Raw genomic sequence first — 12,865 nt, 5'->3', positions numbered from 1 at the left:
TTTTTGCTGCTGCAGTTTAAAGGGAATGAGTGGCCAAGAATCCATTACTTCATTAAATAATCTGTTTCGGTGGCTTATTCCTTTCGCTGCTATGGATTTAGAGGTTTAGGGACTCCTTTCCCCTTCCTCATGAGCTGAATTTATCCAGATTAAACTCCTAATCCCTAAATTTTGTTATGCCTTTGTTTGCAAGTGTAAGAACCAATTCAGTGTCAGAAATCCTTTCTTTTTTAACATAAGTTATGTCCTGCTAACTTTCATACTCTCTTCTTTTACTGTATTGCTTTCACAGATTCTCACTCTTCCTATTTTCTTTTTCAGTGAGGTTTCTGCAAGGGCTGTCAGTAGATTATTAACTTATTACTCTGGAGGAAGATCATGCTTGATGTTAGAATTGATGTTTGAATTTTCATTGTTCATTCTTGTCTGTGGCTATATTAGATTAGGGTTGTATGGAGTCAATACAGTTAAGTAAGCAAGAATAAATAAACCTTCACTCTTATATAATCATCCTGTTCATTTGCTAAGATAATTATTATCTCACAAAGACATTCAGTTAGTTCAGATAAGACAAAAGGTAACTTCTTACTTTGCTGTGTTTCTGGTTAATATATTATCTTAAAAGGGACTGTATAACTGAAGACTGCTTTATCCATTGCTTATTAAAAGGAGTCCATATATATAATTTCCATGGAGGAGTGTATCTTCAACTGACTCTTACCTTTCTATAAGAAAAATCACCAGTTACTTTTTGTCTAAGTGTTTGACAGACAATTTTGCATATACTTGACAAGTACGCTGCTCTTTTCCTTTCAAGGTACAATTGCCTCTTTTGTTTAAGAGTGCATCAATTGTCAAAAAATTTAGAAACTACTGTATCTTTTTTCAGGCTTTCCAATGTAATATGTTACAAAAATTGTAAGCACTTATATTTATTACTGTATCTAAACCCAAGGAGTAATTAATCTTTTCAAAGAGTATTTGTTTTTATTGTTGATGTATGTCTTTTTATCTAGTTTAAAAAAGTTCTTACTTCTGATTAGTTCTTAACTCCTGTTAAAATGTTTCAAGATCAGCGTTCTGTGTATACCTTCAGCTTAAAAACCCCAAGTGCTGCGGCTATGGATCTCTCTGAACCACTACCATTGTGATAACTGAACCACGAGGTGTTCATATGGCATAATTTTGGGAATGTTTGGTCTGTGATATTAAAATTACTTGTTGGTTTTTGTTTTTGTTTTTCTGATCTCTGACGAGAAGCTATATAGTTGAAGCAGGATTAGTAGTAATACTTAACTTTGTTCTCCATTGCCTTTTGATGTGTGGTTTGTTGGTTTTTTGTTTTGTTTTGGGTTTTTTTAGAAATAAATTTAATAACTACAGGGGCATGGGACCCTAAATTGGCCATAATTTTGATGCAGTTCTGCCTAGTCTTTCTCCTTATAATTAGGTCCTCAAGGGAGACCAAATTTTTTTAATTAAAAAAGTGCCAAGTTTTATTAGAATAACAGTTAGGATAATTAACATTTTAAGTATTGCAAACTTGGTGAATAGGGAAGACAGTAGAAAAGTAAATTTTTTTTTTAAACAACTTTTTCCCTGCCTGCATTTTCATAGTGAGTATCCTGTTGCTTCCACTTGGTTACAGTTAATTCAGTGACTGTAAGGTGTGAACTGCACAGCGCCTTCTGATCTGCTGGAAGTTTTCCTATCATGTGTAAGGTCAGGTAGCCTGCGCCCTACTCCTCACTGCAATTTTGTTGCTTGGGCTGCAAGCTCCTGTACTGGAATTTTCTTGGCTGCCATACTGTACAGTTTGTTGAACCTCCTGGACCTGAGCATAGTCAGGATATTTCCAAGCAATGCAGATTGTCCCTCTTTCTCTGGGAGGCCATACCTGACCCAGTCATCTTAAAGAAGCATTAAAATGATTGTGAACAAGCAAGCAAAATGCTTCCTGCCCCCCTAATGCTGTCTGTCAGAAAGAATGGAGGGCACTTCTAAAAAGTATGAAGCTATATACATCTAAAGGTATTACTAGAATTCACAAAAGGCAAGGCTTGGAACAACGTGTATGTTGTCTCTAGTAAATACTAAAATGAACAAAGAAGAATTTTGTTATGAGAGCTGAATTATGTGTTTGGGTTAAGAATTTATAAAGAGAGATTATGCTTTTTGCAAGATAGCAGGCATTTTCTTGAAATTTTGGGAGTTGTGTTCTTCTGTTATGGAATTGTTTTAAAGGACTATTCAATTTATTTGTGTACTGTTTTCTCCATATCTCCAGATTTGTGATTCTGCAGTTGCATTAAGTGATTATTCTAGTGACTTTTAATGTTTTGATTAAAAGAAAATTAATTTTCTTTGCAAGGTTTCCTTAACATATTTATACTTTTTATAAACCATAACGTACATGAAAGAATATACATGAATACTCTTCTATTAATGTTATAAAAATTAGGGTTTAAATACATTAAATATAAATATTAAACTATTAATATTAAAAGTAATTGTTCTAGCCTTGATTATTTTTTTTTTCCCCTTTTCAGTTTCAGAGTTTTGGCTGGTATTTGGAACAGGGACTAATACTTAGAGGTGAGGAAACAATTATTTGACAAATCTGCTAAATGGCTGAATTACTTTGATTATGCAGATTTTTATCTTGCATTCAAAATTTATCACATCTTTCAGCTGCAGATTTGATAGTGTCTGTAAATATTAATGAATTCAACTTCAAACATCGTTTTGGGGTTGGCAAATATTAACAAGGGAAACTGGGGCCTGGTGAGACTGGCTCATACAAGTTACTCACTGAATCAATAGAGAGCCTAAAATACTCTTTGATTCAGTTCTTTAATTGCTAGATCACATTGTATCTAACCTAGGTATAATGAAAGATGGTAGTTAAAAATATTCTGATTAAGTAATTGATCTTTGTGGAAAATTCATAATTAGTTAAATAAAAAGTAGAAAATGCGATATTTTAAGATGAAGAATTAGGTTCTTTCTTAATGTTACGGTACAAGGGCAAGTCAGAAGGAAGATGTTCTTAGAGAATGTGAAACGCTTTTGTCTGAATGAGAAACTAAAGGGACCTTCTTTTTTCTTTTAAAATTAATTTCACTGGCTGCTGGACTAGTGGAATTACTTGTTGACCTCCAAGTGCATGATGCAGTTGTGTTTATTTTCTGCTGTCATGGAGAGGGTAAGCTCTTCGTCAGATGCGTTATGAAGTTATGATATTTAAAAATTTACTTGTGTTATGAAGTTATGATATTTAAAAACTGTTATTTATGTGAAAGATAATATACATTGTACATTTACATGTTACGCATTTTAGAATTTTTTTTTTCCCACACCAAAAGCTCTAAAAAGTGCTGATTAAATTAAATTCTTAAGGTGTTCTGTTATTTCATGGAATCACAGAATAGTTGACTTTGGAAAGTATCTCTGGAGATCTTCTAGTCCAGCCCAGCTGCTCAGAGTAGGGTTAACTGGTGCAGGTTGCTCAGGTCTATGTCCAGTCTCCAGGGATGGAGACTTCCTTAACCTGTGCAGCCTGTTCCAGTGTTTGACCACCCTCACATTAAAAAGTATATTCTTAGGTTTAAATGGAATTTCGTGTTTTATTTTGTGCCCATTGAATAGAATAGAATATTTCAGTTGTAAGGAGGAGGAGGAGGCTGGGCAGAGAATGGATTGAGAGCAACCCTGTGGAGAAGGGCTTGATTGTGTTGATTGATAAGAAGCTCAACATGACCCAGCAGCCCAGAAAGCCAATTGTGTCCTGGGCTGCATCAAGAGAAGTGTGGCCAACAGGTTGAGGGAGGGGATTCTCCCCATCTACTCCGCTCTTATGAGACCCCCCTGCAGTGCTGTGTCCAGCTCTGGGGGCACCAACATAAGACAGACATGGACCTGCTCGAGCGGGTCCAGAGGAGGCCACGAAGATGATCGGAGGGGCTGGAGCACCTGCCCTGTGAAGACAGGCTGAGAGAGTTGGGGGTGTTCACCTGGAGAAGAGAAGGCTCCGGGGAGACCTTATAGTGGCCTTCTAGTGCTTAAAGGAGCTACAGGAAAGGTGAGGAGGGGCTCTTGATCAGGGAGTGTAGGGATAGGATGAGGGGTAATGGTTTTAAACTGAAAGAGCGTAGATTTAGATTAGATATAAGGAAGTTTTTTACTGTGAGGGTGGTGAGACACTGGCACAGGTTGCCCAGAGAAGCTGTGGCTGCCCCCTCCCTGGCAGTGTTCAAGGCCAGGTTGGACGGAGCTTTGAACAACCTGGGCTAGTGGAAGGTGTCCCTGCCCATGGCGGGGGGGGGGTCGGGGTGGAACTAGATGATCTTTAAGGTCCCTTCCAACCCAAACCATTCTGTGAAAGGAAAGAATTGCCTACATTCCTTCATTACTTTCCTACAGGATTTTGATTGAACTTAAGACTTGTAAGGAAGATGGGAAATTACACTTACTGTTCTCTCAGCTTCAGTTTGTCTGCTATACACCTTCTTAAGAACTTGAAAGAAGCAGTAGCAGCCTTGGTTTGATGACTTCTGTCATGTCTTCACTGATCATCAGTCATTTTAGGGAATTTATTGCTGCTACTTGGCTTGCAAATACAGCAACTCTGGAGCTGTCAATCAGCTCTCAGTTTATAATCTACATGTGTTCATCTTTGCTTGTTGCCTTTATGTTGGTTGCATCAGTAATCACTAGCTACGATTGTAGGATATACAGAGCAACTAGCTCTGTTTGAAGCTGCTAACAAATTTTAAGTGTTGACTCCAAAAAGAAAAAGAAATTTGACACAAGATTGCTTACTGGACATTCTGAATATTTGTCTATGTCTTCCTCTGCCTTCCTTTCTGAAGGTGTTTTCATTTCAAAATTCTGCAAAGTTGTTCTCAGCTATAAAATTTTACGTAGTTAAATTGAAAAAAGTCTCTGTGTTGGTCAGCTGAGCATTTTAGAATACACGCGAGAAACTCAGCAAAAATACCACGATCCTTTAAGGCTCATTTTCCCTCTGCTATGAATTTCTTGTCTGTATTATAATATGTATTCTGCTAATGCTTCTAAACGCATTCTAATATGACTCTTCTCAAGTTGATAATCTTGCTTTTAGAGTCTAGCTTTAATTCCTCAACTCCTGGTAATTTACCTTCTTTGTAAGCTCTGTAAGCTCTGAAAAGTCATCAAGCTTCCACACTCAGAGGCAGAATCTCTCTAACCAGATTTCAGGAAGGATAAGTCACATTGCATCTTTCTCCTAAATTTATTCTTGTTGGTTATGATTTTGTTTTCTAACCAAATGCAGTGAGTGGGCCTGCAGCTTTCACAGAGTTAAAGAAGTGCCTCAGTACCATCTCTTCCTGCCAGCGAGTTTGCTGTGGTGAAGATCCAAAATTACAGTATTTGAAGGCTTCAGTATTGAGTAAATCTCCACTTGCAATGAAATTGAAAAGGGTGGTGAATTCCATTAAGAAAATGTTTAATTTGAGAATAATGTGCTGGTTGTATCAGCTGAGCAGATCATATTTATTTATGTAAAATTATAAGGGAGTATATGAAGAGAAAATCACCCACATTGCTCAGAGCAATCCATACAGGTATAAAATTGGGCTTTTACAGAAACAGTAGTAAAGATGAAGGTGTGGATGTAGGAGTAAATAGTAAGCAAGTTTCATGGTTATTTTTACTTATGTCCTGTGATACCTGTAAATGGAAATGAAGAAGAAAAAAGAAGTAAATTTACACAATAATTACACATACAGAATACTACAAAATTTCTGTCCTTGTTTCAGAAAAAGCAGGGAGTGGATAGTTTTTATGGATAGCAAAATTATATAACTGAAAGAGTGAACTTGAATACAAAACTGTAGGAACTTAATTTCTGATACTTTTAGAATACAAACATTAATACATGTTCTGTGAATGGGTTGCTGTTCTCTGGTTGAAGAAAATAATATATATAATTTGTATATTAATAAAGGTAATTAAAAAGTTATGGATGAATGAAATGCTTTCTGAATTGTTTCCAGTCAATAGTCTAAGAAGTTTGGAACTAAATTGGATAAAATCTCTTGGGATTAGTAAAGATGAATGCTAGAATTAGAAATAATTACCAGCCCTAGCTTGATCACAGTAGTGTGCAAAGCATGGGGACAAATTTTGAAAGAAATGATAATTAACAAAGTGTAGAGCTAGATGAAAATGGAAAATGAGATAAATGCAACACAGGTTTGCCAAAGATTGTTTGATCTGGATTATTCTAGGTTTACTTACTAACTGTTTCAGTGAGGGAAAGTAAATTTCCTAATGAAGCAAAGTTTAGGAGAAACTATGTATCTGGATCCCTTTCAGCATTTTCTTGGCACATAGAAAATTTTATATTGAATTAGAGAAAATGTGGATGAAAAGTAGATTCATTCATTGGAAAAGGAAGTAGCTGAAGGAATGAAGTGACAGGGACTTGTGCTGCAAGGAAGAGTATTAGGCTGGAGGAGAGACAGTGCAGTGGATTACATCTGTTATTCATCTTGGGCCTTTTCAGTAGTGACAATGTCACAAAAAGAACAGATTATAATGAAATTTAGGTAACAAAGTAGAGGAGTGTTATGATGGGGGTCAGAAAAATGTGCAAGAATAATTTTTTTTGTTTGGGATACTGGAGTGGTAGAATGGGATAAAGTGTAATAACACGGAGTTAACAGGATTAAAAGTAAGAATTTCTGTATGTGAGATGGGAGCTTATCAATTTGAAGAGATATAGATGCAAAAAGATTTGGAAGTATTTTATCCTTGCAAAATGCTGACAGCTAGAGTAGTGTGGCCATGAAAAAGACAAATCCAGTACTAGAATATATCACAGAAATCAGGTCCAAGAGAGAAAAGCAGATATTTGTTTCATACAAGACATCGGCAGCATCTTGTGTTATGTGTGTAATTCTGATTCCTGATGTTCTGAAAAGACTTGACTGGAATGGGAGCTGGTGCAGGATTCAGAGAATTTGTAAGTCTTTTGCAGTGAAGTGCTTGTAAGCTAGCATGAAAGACTCAGACTAGCATATACGTCTGAGAAGGGCTATGGCTGCTTTCTGTAGGTACACCACTGTGTACAGAACAGGGCAGTAACCAAGCTCTCTAAACTGAGTTTACAGTAGTGCAAGAAAACACAAGTATAAATTAGCAAAATACAAATTTTATTTGGAAATTAAAGAAGGCTTTTAAGCATGGAAGAGTGAGTTTTTAAACAGCCTTCCAGTAATGGGGAAAGGAAATCCATTTTTTTTTTTTTTTTTTTTTAGGTGGAACTTGAAGAGGTTTCTATGACATGGTTAACTGAAATACTAGGACATAGGATTTAACTGAGGAAATGTTGCCCATATGACCTAGTTCAGATTATGAAGATGGTGTTTCATTAATCAAATAATATATAAGCCTTCGTAAAGAATGTGTTGCATACACCATGAATAATATTTGCAACATTTGCTTATTTGTATAAAACACTACAGAGTAATTTAATTGTTATTTTTGTCCTTTGATCCTTAGTTTTATTTTAATATCCTAAAAGGATTATTTCTTTAGGCTCTAATCCTTTGCAGAAGCTGTGCCATCACATCATTGTTACATAGGAACTGGAATCGGAAAGTTGTTTTTTTAAATTTTATTTTTATAGAGCACAACCGGTTAACATTAGGTAGCATGCTTTCCTGAGAAGGTTATTTTTGTTAGTGAAATCTTAAAAACACAACTTATTTAAGTCTACTTTTAAGCGAAACTAACAATGATGCGAAGGTTCAATCTAAGTTGCATGTACAGTGTAACATGCTTTTTGATTGTTTTGTATTTAGTGATGTTACTGTGATAGCCCTTAACAGTGGAGTGAATTTTGTGTTTCATACTGTGAAAAAAAGAATTGTAGATGATGTGCATGTCATTAAGTGTAATGCCTTATATATTAGCTATAGTGATGTATGAGTTTTGCTTCATGAGTAATTTCTTTTCTTTTCAACTTGCATAAGGTGCACTTCTTTTTTTTGAATGAATCTAGGTCAGTAGGTGGTTGAGCCAAAAGTAGACTTGCTTAGCTTGCTTTGAACTGAATCTAAAATAACTTGAAACTGTACATTGCTAAGAAAAAGCAAGGTGCTATTCTGGGGCCATAATTCTGAATAGCAAGCAGAAATACACAAGGAGAAAATCTCCACTCCATCACTGAATTTGCTATTGAAGGCATGTTGGGAATAGTAAGTTAATAAGTACCTTATTTAAGTCATGAAAGATGTCCTTTCATTTGAAATGATGGTATTGGGCTATTCAAGTTTCTAATTTGTAAGTAGCTTTTAAAGCTTTAAAATAACCAGAAGGTGTTATGGGGGCAGGATAATGAAAGATACTATGTATTTATTTTTTCATTGATTAATAATTTTTGCTATAGCAAAATATAATGTGCATCCATGTCAAAGTTTTTTCCTGATGATGTTGGAGCTACACTTCAGTCTCTTTTTGTTATCATTTTAATGAAGTTAATGTTCTCTTTACTGTTTCCTCTAGTCATTTTGTAAACATTGCATTGCACTGTATTGAAGCCATGGTTTTTAACCAAACCTTCCGTGTTAATTTGGTAACAAAACATTTTTATATACTTACAATCAATTGTGGTTTACATATGTAGTATGCACAGTTTGATTTCCTGATTAAGGCATTGAAGCAGACCCTTATTTTTATTTAAATATTCTATCTTCTCTTTAATGGAGTCTAAAATTTCTGACACTAACCACATTTTCTATGCTATGCATTTAGCAGTAAATAAATTTTAATTTGACTTAATTTCTCACAATATTATTTTCCATTAAACTGATGCATTCAGGGTTGTGTATTCCTAATGATTTATAATAGCAAGTACTTATCAGAACTTTTTTGCTTCTTTAAATAATACTGCATATTTTGTGTTAACTTTTTATAAGAGAGCTACAGGATTAAATTAAACCTGAAAAATAGCTTACTGTAGGTGATACTTTGCTTTCAATTTAGCACTTAGTTTTAACATTACTTTTTTCTTATTCTACAAAACTTTTTCCTGATATTGGTTTGATTTCTTCAGTAACTGAAACAGGAGTTTGAAATAACAAATCAGTTTATAAGGAGTGATGGAAAACTCCTACATTTAAATACAAAAGCCTTGATGTTAATTACCCCGATACCGGTTTATTAGTATTTTGAGAAGATTTCATAGGTGTCTAGTGTCTTCATCTTCAGTCTCCCGTGGAACTGGGAGACCCTTTGCATTCATATGTGGAAGATACTCCACTGTTTATGTAAGTCCAAACTGCTTCATTTCACGACAGCTAAAAGTTGTATCTTTACAAGCCTATGTTCAAGAATCCCTGAAGGTTACCAATTTCACTGTGGCATCTCCAGCCCCACGCTGATACTTGGCATTAAAACTTCTTTTGCCACTATATATGTATGCTGCTGCTTCTACTGAGCTTGAGCTTTCAGTCCATGCTTAGCACCTACATCAGGGCTGTGACTGGGATGTTTGTGGATGGTAGCTGGGTTCTTAAGAATGGGAGGTTATTGACCTGAGAGATCAGATTGAAACCCTCATCACTGGATGTAGTGAAGAAGCTTAAAAAGAAGATTAGCTTTAAAGATTTCTGTAGAGATAATTCCAAGAGCTGTTGGGCACAATAGAGGAATATGTTCTTTTTCATCCCAAACACCCAGGGTAAGCCCTTTCAAAGAGATAAGAAATCTTATTACATTATTTTAGAAGGTGATGTTATAAGAATGTAGTCAACCATCCTCAGGATCCTCTAGAAGGGAGACAAGAACTAATCTAAAATTGCAGGGAAGAAAATGCAAATTAGCTGATTGTCAATATACTATGTTTTGACATGCTTACACACTGGAAAATGTAAGGGTATGGGTAAATCCAATCAAGTGTAAGACAAGAAATCATGGTAAATCTCAGGGGATAACTAGTAAATTAGAATACATGGCTTCCTCTGGTAAAAGAAATGTAACATAATATTCTTAGATAAAGGATCTTCACTATATAATAACATAATTTAATAACACCAATCATTGTCATTTAGATATTCTCCTGTTTCCTGCTTAATAAAATGTATTTACTGGCACTGCTTTCCCACAAATTTTAAGTTTGGTGGGCTCTTATTTTGATATTCAGTATCAGACGATGTTAATGACCATGTATGTTATGATTCGTCTCAGGTTGGAATTACTGGTTTGTGGGCTGCTGTTGAGTTTTCTCTAACTTTGGGCTCATATTTTCAGTCTTGGGCAGTCCTGAGCTTAGTTTACAGTATGAAAACTCATAAACAGCTATATATAAAATTAAAAAAGGATACATATTGACAGTACATCTTGACTGTCAGTCACAAGTCTGTGGTATACATCTGCATGTGGAGATCTTTCAGAAACCTGATAAAAGCTGTAGGAATTGAATAGTTTTAAAAATGTGATAATTTTCCCTTATTGTTTCCATCTTCTTTTATTTCTGTTAGTCTTTTATTATAATTCAATTTAGTTAAAGGTCTTGTATGGGCTTTGAAATACTGAAATACTTTGCCGTTTTCCATTCCCAGAAGAGTATGAAATGGAAGAAAAAATGTATAAAGGCACGTTACAGTACAAAGCCAACAGTTAAGAGTAGATAGAACTCATGTATAATTAGCTACACATTAAAGGTACAGGCTGATTGTTTAAGGTTAGTTCAGAATGTTCTTCCTATTTATTCAGGTAGTTTGTCATCTTTATATTTAACTGTACTGTGACCTAACTTATAAAAGAACAATGACATCATCAGAGATTCATAGGAATCATATAAAACATGTTATCTTTTGCATATTATATAAAATATTTAGGAGTAGTTTCAGAACTCCTATGTTCTTTAAAATATTAAGTCCATTAATTGTTTTAGACACAATTTTATTAATTTTCAGGATGTAAAAACTGGTTTACTGTTAAAGAAAGTTAAGTTTAAAGTGTCCATACTTTAATGTGAACATGCTACAAGAACAAAGCACTTGAAAATTACTGTACACCATTAATTGCTCGAGATGTAGTGATGTAAATAAAAATGGCGTTAGTTATTTTTCCCCCATATACACTTGAAAATTTTATAAGCTCGAGAGCCAGAAGTACATGACCAATCTTATCCTCAGAACCACAGACGAATACCTGACAAAGCTATCATTCAATTTTTTTCCTTAAAAAGATTGTCTGATATTTCTCCTGTCTGACTGAGTTTCTGTTTATTCTTTTAAACCAAACACCGAAGAAGTTACTTTTTTGTTAATAATGAGTTCTAAAATTTGTTGTTATAATGTAGGATAGTTAACCCTTTTAAAATGTGGTCTTTTTGTGTTTTATAACACAAACCCTTTAATAACATTTAAAATATTGTTTAACATTTTGAATATTGTTTTAAAAGTATTCACACCGTATCAGATCAAAGACTTATCTAGGCTGATGTATCGCCAAGACTGGCTTGTAGTGGATGTCTAGGGAAAACTGTAAGAACCAGGATACTATGGTGGTACTACCCTGGTATATTCTTCAGTTTCCAGCAATATGTGATTTGGGATTCTCAGAGTATTGGGCGATATCTTTGTGGGTAGCCGGTGATGAATTTTAATCTCCCTTGAAATGGTGTAATGGTCTTTCAAATGTAAAGTTTTAACACCTACAGTGTTTGATCAAAATGAGTTTCATGCTGGAATTGCACATTTTGAGAAATACCTTCTTTTGTTTTGAATCTATTCAAACCAGAAAGTTTTACTTGTTATCACCTTGTACTAAAAGTAACAACAAACAATTATACCCTGTTTACTTTCTTATACCATTAATGATTTTATAAAAATTTGCTGTTAATTCCTGAGTTGTTCTTTCTACTAATCTGTTTAGTTACTGAAGGCCATTCTCTCTGCTAATTTCTTTTAGAGTTGGTTGAATCGAAATGTTATGAAGTAATCAAAGTCCTGACACAGTGTTTTTATGCAATGACATAAGGGTAATGATTTCTGTTGGTGTTTATTTTTGGCATTCTTGGGTATGTGTGTGTGGTTTTTTTGCTGTTGTGGGGTGGGGTTTTGGGTGGGGTTTTTTTGTGGGTTTTTTTTTGTGTTTTTTTTTTTTTTTTTAAACCTGTGAAGACTTGGTTGCTGAGCTGATATTTTATAGAATTACCTATCACAGCTGAAGTCCATTTTTGATGGATAATGATTTAAATGTCATCTATACACAACTCTACACACTCATATAAACTGATTTCTCATCTTTAATTTTATTTCTTCATTATAGTGTCTTGATGTCCTTCAGTTCATGGCTATCATATTTTGTACTATGTGTGTACTTTGTCACCTCACTTCTCACCTTGTTTTCCAAATCACTTATTAATATATTAAACTGTATGAACTCTGAGTCCCAGTGAGGTCCCTGATCATTCTTTCCACTTAAACTGATTGCCTAGTCTTACTCTAAGAGTCTTCTCTTTTAATGGGATAGTGACTCACATGATGCAGCTTAGTTTCTTTGAAACATTTTGAGGACCATGTCAAATGCCATTTGGAAATCCACGTTGACTAGACCAACTGGTTCTCTCTTGCCTGTGTGTTTGTTTACATCTTCAAAAGAACTTTAATAAATTTGAGGCACAATTTCTCTTTTCAAAAGCCATGTTAGTACTTTTTTACTTTTATTACATTCATCCTTATGTCTGCAGTTTTATTTCATCTTCTTACTATTTCTGCCAGTTTGCTTGACATGAGTGTAATTTTTTTCCGGCCTGTAGTTTCAGGGATCCCTATTGTACCCCTTACAAAGAATTCGGTTTACT

General features: G+C 34.7%; 1 protein-coding gene across 4 annotated transcripts in view; it reads left to right on the top strand.

Moving 5' to 3' along the window:
- The window catches only part of FUT8 (fucosyltransferase 8), a 138,768-nt gene that overhangs the window by 49,649 nt on the left and 76,254 nt on the right, over positions 1-12,865 (top strand). The window contains exon 1 of one of the 4 annotated variants that reach the window (XM_074823935.1): positions 3,187-3,205. The exons of the other annotated variants lie outside the window; for them this stretch is intronic. The gene's annotated coding sequence lies outside the window, so the exon portion shown is untranslated. Of the gene's footprint in view, positions 1-3,186; positions 3,206-12,865 lie in introns of those variants that run through there. 4 annotated transcript variants of the gene reach the window in all.

This window comes from Strix aluco, chromosome 4 (genome assembly GCF_031877795.1).
Source record: "Strix aluco isolate bStrAlu1 chromosome 4, bStrAlu1.hap1, whole genome shotgun sequence".
NCBI classification, from domain to species: domain Eukaryota; kingdom Metazoa; phylum Chordata; class Aves; order Strigiformes; family Strigidae; genus Strix; species Strix aluco.
This window is presented reverse-complemented; position numbering and strand designations above follow the sequence as displayed.